This window comes from Cynocephalus volans, chromosome 4, assembly GCF_027409185.1.
Source record: "Cynocephalus volans isolate mCynVol1 chromosome 4, mCynVol1.pri, whole genome shotgun sequence".
Taxonomy (NCBI): domain Eukaryota; kingdom Metazoa; phylum Chordata; class Mammalia; order Dermoptera; family Cynocephalidae; genus Cynocephalus; species Cynocephalus volans.
In genome coordinates, this window is record NC_084463.1 from 84,487,196 (window position 1) to 84,497,351 (window position 10,156).

At 40.4% G+C, this 10,156-nt stretch overlaps 1 pseudogene; it reads right to left on the reverse strand.

Moving 5' to 3' along the window:
- Nucleotides 1–442: 442 nt before the first annotated feature.
- Nucleotides 443–10,156, reverse strand: part of LOC134374989 (tripartite motif-containing protein 43-like) — a 22,518-nt pseudogene continuing 12,804 nt past the window's right edge.

The window sequence follows — 10,156 nt, forward strand, 5'->3', positions numbered from 1 at the left end:
ATGACTATAAAACTGATTTTTTTTTCTCTCTAAGGGTAAATAAATATGTAAGATTTACTAGATCAACAAGGAGGAGAAAATCTCAGACTGACATAGGCATTGTAGAAAACCAGGTCGGTCCATGATGTGCAAACTATATTTCTGCATTAGACCATTAAACTGGAATCACACACAGAAGTATTTTCTGAACTCCAGCAAGCTCACACAGCAGGTGAACAAGCACAGCATATATAATCTCCACAAGACATTATCTTAATTTAAAGGAAATAGACAAAATTCTATATTTCACACTATCTTTATATTTAACAACAATAAAATGAGGTTACATTAAAGTAGAAAAAAGTTAAAAGACAGTCAAGTATTATTGATTTGCTTCAACTGAGAAAGACTCCCTCAGATATGGAGTTCTCAAGCACACATCAGGTTCCTGACTTATCCCTGATCATGTGTGGCCAGTATGAAAGAAAGCCTCACAGGGAACTTGAAGGAGCCAGTGGGGTACCTCCACATCAGGGAACTCTTGGCAAAATTCACAAAACTCACACTTCCACTTTCAAAATCAAGGAACAAACCAACCCTGCCCAGAGGTAGTGTACTGAGAAAGCATTGAGAAAGTGATCAGGAGGCCACAATGATTATCCTCCCTCACACATAACAGAAGAAATATGTCATCGGATTCAGTCACTGGGCCATTCTTCCTTATCCTGGAATTCTTACAGACTCCTAGAGCCCAGTCCCAAGAATCACTCACATTCAGCTCCCATTAATGTTTTCCAGAGGTGAAACTCTGGGCTCCCGTGCAGTAAAATAGTTATACCTGACAGAATTCAAAGATGCATCTTGACAGTCTTGTCTACAACTCAAATTTCTCACATTGTTAAATAGCCTGATGTTGTGATTGGTTACTTTATTATTGAAAACAATCTCCATTGTGGAAAAAATAGAATATGCTAGTCAAAATCAGTTTTTAAATTCCTGTGAGATGAGGGGATCTACATAGAGTCTTACTGGGAAAAAAATCAGACAAAGATTAGAGGGATAGTTTTGGCTAGAAAAATATGAGATTCAAGAGCTACCAATAAAACTGCAGAAGAAACAAATACTTAACCACAATGGAAAAAGCTTCCTAAAAGTTAAGAGATTATAAAGCTTACTTCTGGAGAGTTACTTTTCATGACACCTGAAAATCTGGGACCTATGCTTTGTGCCAACTCCATAACTATATAACTCACCCCCACTGCTACTTCTCAGGCAAAATAAATAAATAAATAAATTACATCTTAGACCTAAATAAACAATTTATTAGGGATATTATGATATTTCAGTTAAGCACGGAAATTTATGTTTAAGAAGAAAATCTAAATATATCTTCTGAAAAGTTATTCCCCACTAAGAATTTTCTGCCTTTCACATCTGGTTCCCTATCTGAGCCCTTGTCTTCCTCTTTCTGCTAAGTTAAGCCTCCGGGTTTAGGTCTACTACAGAGTTCTATATATTCCCTGAACTGACAACTTGCTTTGTTGTTGTTGTTCATAAACTGTGTTCTGCATTTAGTTATTTTATGTTTAGTCAGGTATATTTTCTGATTATATCAATTACAGTGCAAATTACAAATCAAATTACTGAGAAACATTTAAGGAAAATACTTTAAAATATAAAATTAATAGGTCTGTCACCATAATTAACTGCACTTGAAACTGGAATACCTTAATTTAATATTCATTAGTATGACTCACTACACAACCAACATTGTGTGTAATAATGTTTCTATGATCAAAGAGCCCTGTTTTGGAGTTTCCTCTTCCTCATTATATAAGTAATATATGACAGGGTTGAATCGCGTTTATCATTATACAAGCTTTTATGTATTTTCCATATTATCATGGGGCTACGTAACTAAATATGACTATAAAAACCTACATACAGGCTGTTCCCCTCCACAAGATAAAATATCAGGTATGTCCCCAGTTCTTACCTGGAGCAGCTCCACATCTGGTTGATAGCAATTTTTCATCAGCTCTTTATAAATTTCCCTTAGGTGTTTCTTCTTTCAACTGTTTTAGCTTTGCTTTTCTTGAGTTGCTGTAAAATCCTTTTGCCTTCCTTTATAAGTCTCTTTAAAAGTTGTTTTTCTTCCTCTTGGAGAATAGGATGTAGCTTCCTAAACTCAGCCCTGGTCATTTCTGTCTGTACATACACATAGCTCTGCAGGAAGATGGGTTTCCTAGCTAATATACCTAGGCTGACTTTACTCTCCTCCACTTAACCCTTACCTATTTCTCTCTGACTCATGTCTTCTACCAATATTCTATACACGCAAATTCATGTCCTCCAGAAACCATATGTTAATTCCTGTCTTTCCTACATTTATTTCTATTATTTAAGTATATGAAGAGCCAAACCCATTCTTCCTTCAAACTACTTTCATCTAATGAGTTTTGGAAACACCTGGAGAAAAGCCTTTCATTGCTCTGAAAGACTACAGATGAACCATTGTAACTTATGGTTGATTCATAAGCACTCTTCTGTGATATTCTGATCTCTATGTCAGTAAATAAGTCTTTAGTATCAAACCTCCCTACTCCATACAGTGACCATTTTCACTTAACAGCAATGTTGCATTGTACTCTAAGCTATTAGAAGAGGTCTTCCTAAAATTCGAGCCATGATGGTTTCAGCTCAAGTGATGCATGGATAAGTCTCCAGCATGTCTGTTTCAGGCTGATTTTGAGGGAAATTCAGTGTCATACTTACAATACACTGATCGTACAGCTCTCATTTAGATTTCTCTGGTTTTCTTGTATCTTTTCCCATAAAAAATCTCATTGGCTTTAAGAGCTTCTGCTGTGAAAAGACATACGGTATTAATATGAACCTAAGAGAAACATAAATTTAGGATTTAGACTCAATGGTAGAGAGAATCAAGGGATGTTGCTAGATACAAATACTTTACAGAAAGTGGAAGGATCATAATGTTTCCTTGTTGACCCTGAATAACTATAACTTTCAAGATATTTCAGGCTGTAGAGCCACAAAATATAATGTAACCATTTGTTTAGGGAGACTGACAAATAAATATGGCTGATTTTCAGATAGTGTGGTGTCTTGCATCAGAATTTTCATATGCAGATACTTCCCCCTGCTAATTCCAACGTATTTTATCCTGCTAAGTTCCAGTGTTAGTAAATATGTATCCAATGTACAAGCCTTTTGAACTTCAGTTTTGGTGGCCAGGAGCTCTTTCTGATAATGAGTGCTTTACAGTGCCTTGAGAATTATAACATATAATCAAATTATGATAATGACCACTAGCTTAATCATTCTTCCAGGGGAATGGAAGTTCCAAATAGGCAGATCTACATGTGAATTTTCTTCACAACTTCATCATTGCTACGTACAACAATTTGTGACACTCAGTAAAGAACAGATTAATCATCGTCTTGATCATCTTCTTCCTTATAATCACTTACGTCTACTATCCTCCAGCTTCCATAGTACCCTCAGAGGCACCACTTACCCGGTGTTCCTCAGCAGCCCCTTCAACGGAACGGTGTCTGTGAGCCTCGTGCCCCTGAGAGTGAGAGCACAGCACACAGAGCAGGTTCTTGTCCCCTTCACAGAAGATCTTGTCTCCTTGTGGGTCCCACACATGTGTTCCTCAGAGCTCAGGAATTACCAGAGACTGGCTTTTCTGGCAGTGGCTACCAGATTCTTAAGAAGAATATGGATTTTAAAGGCTATCTTGTGTGATGATTCCCTGCTCATTGGGCAATGAGCAGAAATTTAAGCTTCCTCCCAGGAAAGGCAGAGACAGACAGGGTCTACAAAAGCTGTGCCCACAGCCTATGTTGACTGGGTCTATAAGGTAGTTCAAGCAGGTGAGGCAGGTAAGTTCTTTCTGGAAGACTTGTGGGATGTCTTAGTTCACTTTTCTGAGGAAAAAATGGGAAGAATTTATTCTGCACTGGAGAGACAAAGGCATAAAATTTGATTCAGGTTGTGTCTCAATAATATACTTCTGTCTAGATAAGAGTAGGATTCCTTTTACATATAACATAAATAGAAAACTGGGGCACAAAAGGAGCTCTCAGGGTCTGTAGAAAACCTTGTTGGTTGTCCTTTACCTTGTACCCCTTCACATTGTGAAAAGATGTAACTGCCATACACACACCCCAAAACAAATTATTCTTTAAAAAATATTTTGCTTAAAAAATGGTTCTTATTTCTACACTGGATAAGTAAGGATGCCTCTCTAATTTCTGGTATTTCTGCGTGGTCAGCAGGGTCACTATTCTTCATGCCCAACCACTTTCTGGTTTCTTTAAAATTTAAGTAAGAAAAAAGAGCGCAAGATGGCAGCGGCTGCGGCGGCTGGCGCGGAGTAGCTGAGGTGGAAAAGGTGGCCACTGGGCCTCAGGCAGCCGGGAAACTTGTGGACCTTCCTCTGGCCATCTCTTAAGGGAGGACTGCTGCTGCTGGCCGGTCGTGGGGGCTCAACGCCACTTTGCCCCCGGCAGGAGAGACTGCCTCATTTACAGGCAACAGCTTTGAAGTGTGGAGCAGGAAAAGAACTGATTCTTAGCTGCAAAAGCGAGTCTTGAAACAGGGAACACGGTGCCAGGGCTGCTGTGGATGCAGCCAGGATCCCGGAGGCTGGGGCCGCACTGAAGGCAGCCAGCTGCCCTATTCAGGATTCGAGGTTTCAGGCCGGCATTAAAGAAGATTCCTGGGAGCGCCCGAGCAGCGCCGCGATTCCTGGGAGCGCCCGAGCAGCGCCGCGACTGAACAGCCCGAGGCGGCAGCGCCGAGAACACGGAAGGCGACAAACCAGAGACAGAGCGAGCGCCCGACCTGGCACAGCACTGTGAGTGATCCCTGGCACAGCTCTGATCGGGGGGTGGATGCCCACGCGGCTCCCGCCTGCACCACCAGGCCACTCACTGCCGGTGCTGCCTCCATTTTCCCAGGTGCGGGCAGCTCCGCCCTGCTCGGCCATCACTGAGCCCATTTGCTTGGCCTGGCGTGGGGCTTTCCGGAGCCTGCGGGCCGGCCTCCTCTCCCACTCCCTCCGCGGTTCTCTGGCGGGGCTGGGGGTGTGGGGCGTCCCGACCAGTGTTGGGAGGGCAAGGAAGTACGGGCGGGCCGACTGTCACTCCACCACACCCTGGACTCCGCCCTGGTAAACTTCCTGTTACTGGGAGGCAGATACCATCTCTGCGACCACCAGTTTGGAAAAAAGCCTAACGAATTTCTGGTTGGGAATAGTGTGGTAGGAGAGTTCCCAGGTCCGCTTGAACCTGCCGGAGAGCAGGCTGCAGGCGGGCACTAGACTCGGTTTATACTGGGGGGATACAAAGGTGAACAAGACCCGAGAAAGATCTACACAGTGCTACAAAGGCACCCAGAGAGACCGGTCGTCTGTGCCTAGCAGAAACCTGGTAGACTTCCTGGGCGAGGCGGTGCTGAGCAGGGTCTTGAAGGCCCAGCTGATAGACGAGGGGTGCAGAAGACACACCCCAGCCCAGCACAGTGTGCACAGAGGGGGGAGACGTGCGGCCAGGGAGGCGGAGACTCGACAGAAACCACACACCCGGTGGGGTCACCACTGCACGATCTAACAGCCTGGGCCAGAGCACACGGAACGGGGAGAAGTCCTGCACAGGAAGTGAAATCTCAACAGAGATCACACACCCTGTGGTATGTGATCCACCAGCCCAGCAGAGTACAAGCTGACCAGAAAGGTGGATCCCCGGAGAAGCCCAAGACCCGAGGCAACCACACACAGAAGACACTAGAGGCCAACTGAGCAGTCACGGCGGGAGCCATACCAAATTGGCAACCACAGCAACATCCTAGTTAGTCATTAGTCTCAAACCGGTGGACTGTGAAACCCCCTGCCACAATGAATAAACACCAAAAAAAAGACACCAGAAATATAAAAAATCAAGAAAGTACACCACCAAAAGTTAATAAATCTCATACTCTAGATCCTATAGAACAAGAAGCCCTTGAAATAACTGACAAGGAATTTCGAGGGATAATTCTAAGGAAACTGAATGAGATACAAGAAAACTCAGCTAGACATCATGATGAAATGAGGAAAAGTATACAGGATCTGAAAGAGGAAATATACAAGGAAATCAATGTCCTGAAAAAAAATGTAGCAGAACTTGCTGAACTGAAGAAATTATTCAGCGAAATAAAAAACACAACGGAGAGTTTAACCAGCAGGCTTGTCGAAGTTGAAGAGAGAACCTCTGAACTTGAAGATGGGCTGTTTGAAATAACACAAGCAGACAAAAAGAAAGAAAAAAGAATCAAGGACATGGAAGAAAATCTGAGAGAGATATCAGACAACCTCAAGCGCTCAAATATCCGAGTCATGGGTATTCCAGAAGGGGAGGAAAATGGAGATTCCATTGAAAACATATTCAACAAAATAGTGGCAGAAAACTTCCCAGGTATAGGAAAAATCACAGATCTTCAGATCCAGGAAGCTCAACGATCTCCAAACGTATTCAACCCAAAAAGGCCTTCTCCAAGACATGTCATAGTCAAATTGGCAAAACTCAGAGACAAAGAGAGAATCTTAAAAGCTGCAAGAGAGAAGCGTCAAATCACCTATAAGGGAGCCCCAATCAGGTTAACATCAGACTTTTCATCACAAACCCTAAAAGCTAGAAAGGAATGGGATGATATTTTCAAAATACTAAAAGACAAAGATTGCCAGCCAAGAATACTCTACCCTGCAAGGCTATCCTTCCGAAATGAGGGGCAAATAGTATATTTCTCAGACAAACAGAAACTGCGGGAGTTCACTACCACAAGACCACCCTTACAAGAAATCCTCAAGGGAGTACTGGGTTTGGTTCCTGAAAAATAACTACCACTGCCAGAAAAACCTAAGAAAAATCTAAACCCGCTAGTACAATAAAAATGGCATTCATGAAGAGAAAACAAGCTAACAAAAACACTATCTACAACCTAAGGAACCAACAAACAAAGAAACCAAACAGTAAATCAGAAAGCAAGGAACAAAAGACACCTAAGACAACCAAACAACCAATAAAATGCTAGGAATAAATCAACACCTTTCAATAACAACTCTTAATGTTAAAGGCTTAAATTCCCCAATTAAAAGACACAGACTGGCTGACTGGATCAAAAAGCAGGACCCAACTATATGCTGCCTACAAGAGACCCACCTCACCCATAAAGATTCACACAGACTAAGAGTGAAAGGATGGAAAAAGATTTACCATGCAAACAGAAAAGAAAAACGAGCTGGAGTGGCTATTCTTATATCTGACAAAATAGACTTTAAACTAAAAACCATAAAAAGAGACAATGAGGGACACTACTTAATGATAAAAGGACTGATCCATCAAGAAGACATAACAATCATAAATATGTACGCACCCAATGTTGGAGCAGCCAGATTTATAAAACAAACTCTATTAGACCTAAAGAAGGAAATAGACACTAATACCATAATAGCAGGGGACCTGAACACTCCACTGTCAATATTAGACAGATCATCTAGGCAAAGAATCAGTAGAGAAACACAAGATCTAAACAAGACTCTAGACCAATTGGAATTGGCAGATATCTACAGAACATTCCAACAACCTCAGAATATTCATTCTTCTTATCAGCACATGGATCATTCTCCAGGATAGATCACATATTAGGTCACAAATCAAGTCTCAATAAATTCAAAAAAATTGGAATTATCCCATGTATCTTCTCAGACCACAATGGATTAAAACTAGAAATTAATAACAAACAAAACTCTGGAAACTATACAAACACATGGAAATTAAACAGCATTCTACTTAATGTCATATGGGTCCAAGAAGAAATCAAGCAGGAAATCAAAAAATTTATTGAAACTAATGAAAACAATGATACATCATACCAAAACCTGTGGGATACTGCAAAAGCAGTGTTGAGGGGAAAATTTATTGCAATAAATGCTCACTTCAGAAGAATGGAAAGATGGCAAGTGAACAACCTAACACTTCACCTTAAAGAACTAGAAAAACAAGAACAATCCAAACCTAAAGTTAGCAGACGGAAAGAAATCATTAAGATCAGAGCAGAACTGAATGAAATTGAAAACCAAAAAACAATTCAAAAGATCAACGAATCAAAAAGTTGGTTTTTTGAAAAGATAAATAAAATTGACAAACCATTAGCATGGCTAACAAAAAAGAGAAGAGAGAAGACTCAAATAACAAAAATTAGAAATGAAAAAGGCGATATTACAACTGATTCATCTGAAATACAAGGAATCATTCGAGACTACTATAAACAACTATATGCCAACAAATTTGAAAATCTGGAGGAAATGGATAAATTTCTGGACACACACAAGCTCCCAAAACTGAACCATGAAGACGTAGAAAATTTGAACAGACCAATAACAATAAAGGAGATTGAAGCTGTTATCAGAAGGCTCCCTACAAAGAAAAGCCCAGGACCAGATGGATTCACAGCAGAATTTTACCAAACATTCAAAGAGGAATTGACACCGATTCTTTACAAACTATTCCAAAAGATTGAAACGGACGCAAATCTCCCAAACTCATTCTATGAAGCAAACATCATCCTGATACCAAAACCGGGTAAAGATATAACCAAAAAAGAAAACTACGGGCCGATATCCTTGATGAATATAGATGCAAAAATCCTCACTAAAATACTGGCAAACAGAATACAGCAACACATACGTAAAATTATTCATCACGGTCAAGTGGGATTCATCCCAGGGATGCAAGGTTGGTTCAACATACGCAAATCAATAAATGTGATACACCATATTAATAAACTCAAACACAAGGACCATATGATCATCTCTATAGATGCTGAAAAAGCATTTGATAAAGTTCAGCACTCATTCATGACAAAGACCCTCTATAAGTTAGGCATAGAGGGAAAGTATCTCAACATAATTAAAGCCATATATGCCAAACCCACTGCCAATATCATCCTGAATGGGGAAAAGCTGAAAGCTTTTCCTTTAAGAACAGGAACTAGACAAGGATGCCCACTCTCACCACTCCTATTCAACATAGTGTTGGAAGTACTAGCCAGAGCAATCAGAGAAGAGAAGGAAATAAAGGGCATCCAGATTGGAAAAGATGAAGTCAAACTGTCCCTGTTTGCAGATGACATGATCCTATATATCGAACAGCCTAAAACCTCTACAAAAAAACTGTTGGAATTGATAAATGATTTCAGCACAGTAGCAGTATACAAAATCAACACACAAAAATCAGTAGCATTTCTTTTCTCCAATAGTGAACATGCAGAAGGAGAAATCAAGAAAGCCTGCCCATTTACAATAGCCACCAAAAAAATAAAATACTTAGGAATTGAGTTAACCAAGGACGTGAAAAATCTCTATAATGAGAACTACAAACCACTGCTGAGAGAAATTAGAGAGGATACAAGAAGATGGAAAGATATTCCATGCTCTTGGATTGGAAGAATCAACATAGTGAAAATGTCCATACTACCCAAAGTGATATACAAATTCAACGCAATGCCCATCAAAATTCCAAAGACATTTTTCTCAGAAATGGAAAAAACTATTCAGACGTTTATATGGAACAATAAAAGACCACGCATAGCCAAAGTAATGCTCAGCAAAAAAAATAAAGCTGGAGGCATAACACTACCTGACTTTAAGCTATACTACAAAGCTATAATAACCAAAACAGTATGGTACTGGCATAAAAACAGACACACTGACCAATGGAATAGAATAGAGAATCCAGAAATCAACCCACACACTTACTGCCATCTGATCTTTGACAAAGACACCAAGCCTATTCACTGGGGAAGGGACTGCCTCTTCAGCAAGTGGTGCTGGGATAACTGGATATCGATATGCAGGAGAATGAAACTAGATCCATACCTCTCACCGTATACTAAAATCAACTCAAAATGGATTAAGGATTTAAATATACACCCTGAGACAATAAAACTTCTTTAAAAAACATAGGAGAAACACTTCAGGAAATAGGACTGGGCACAGACTTCATGAATACGACCCCAAAAGCACGGGCAACCAAAGGAAAAATAAACAAATGGGATTATATCAAACTAAAAAGCTTCTGCACAGCAAAAGAAACAATTAACAGAGTTAAAA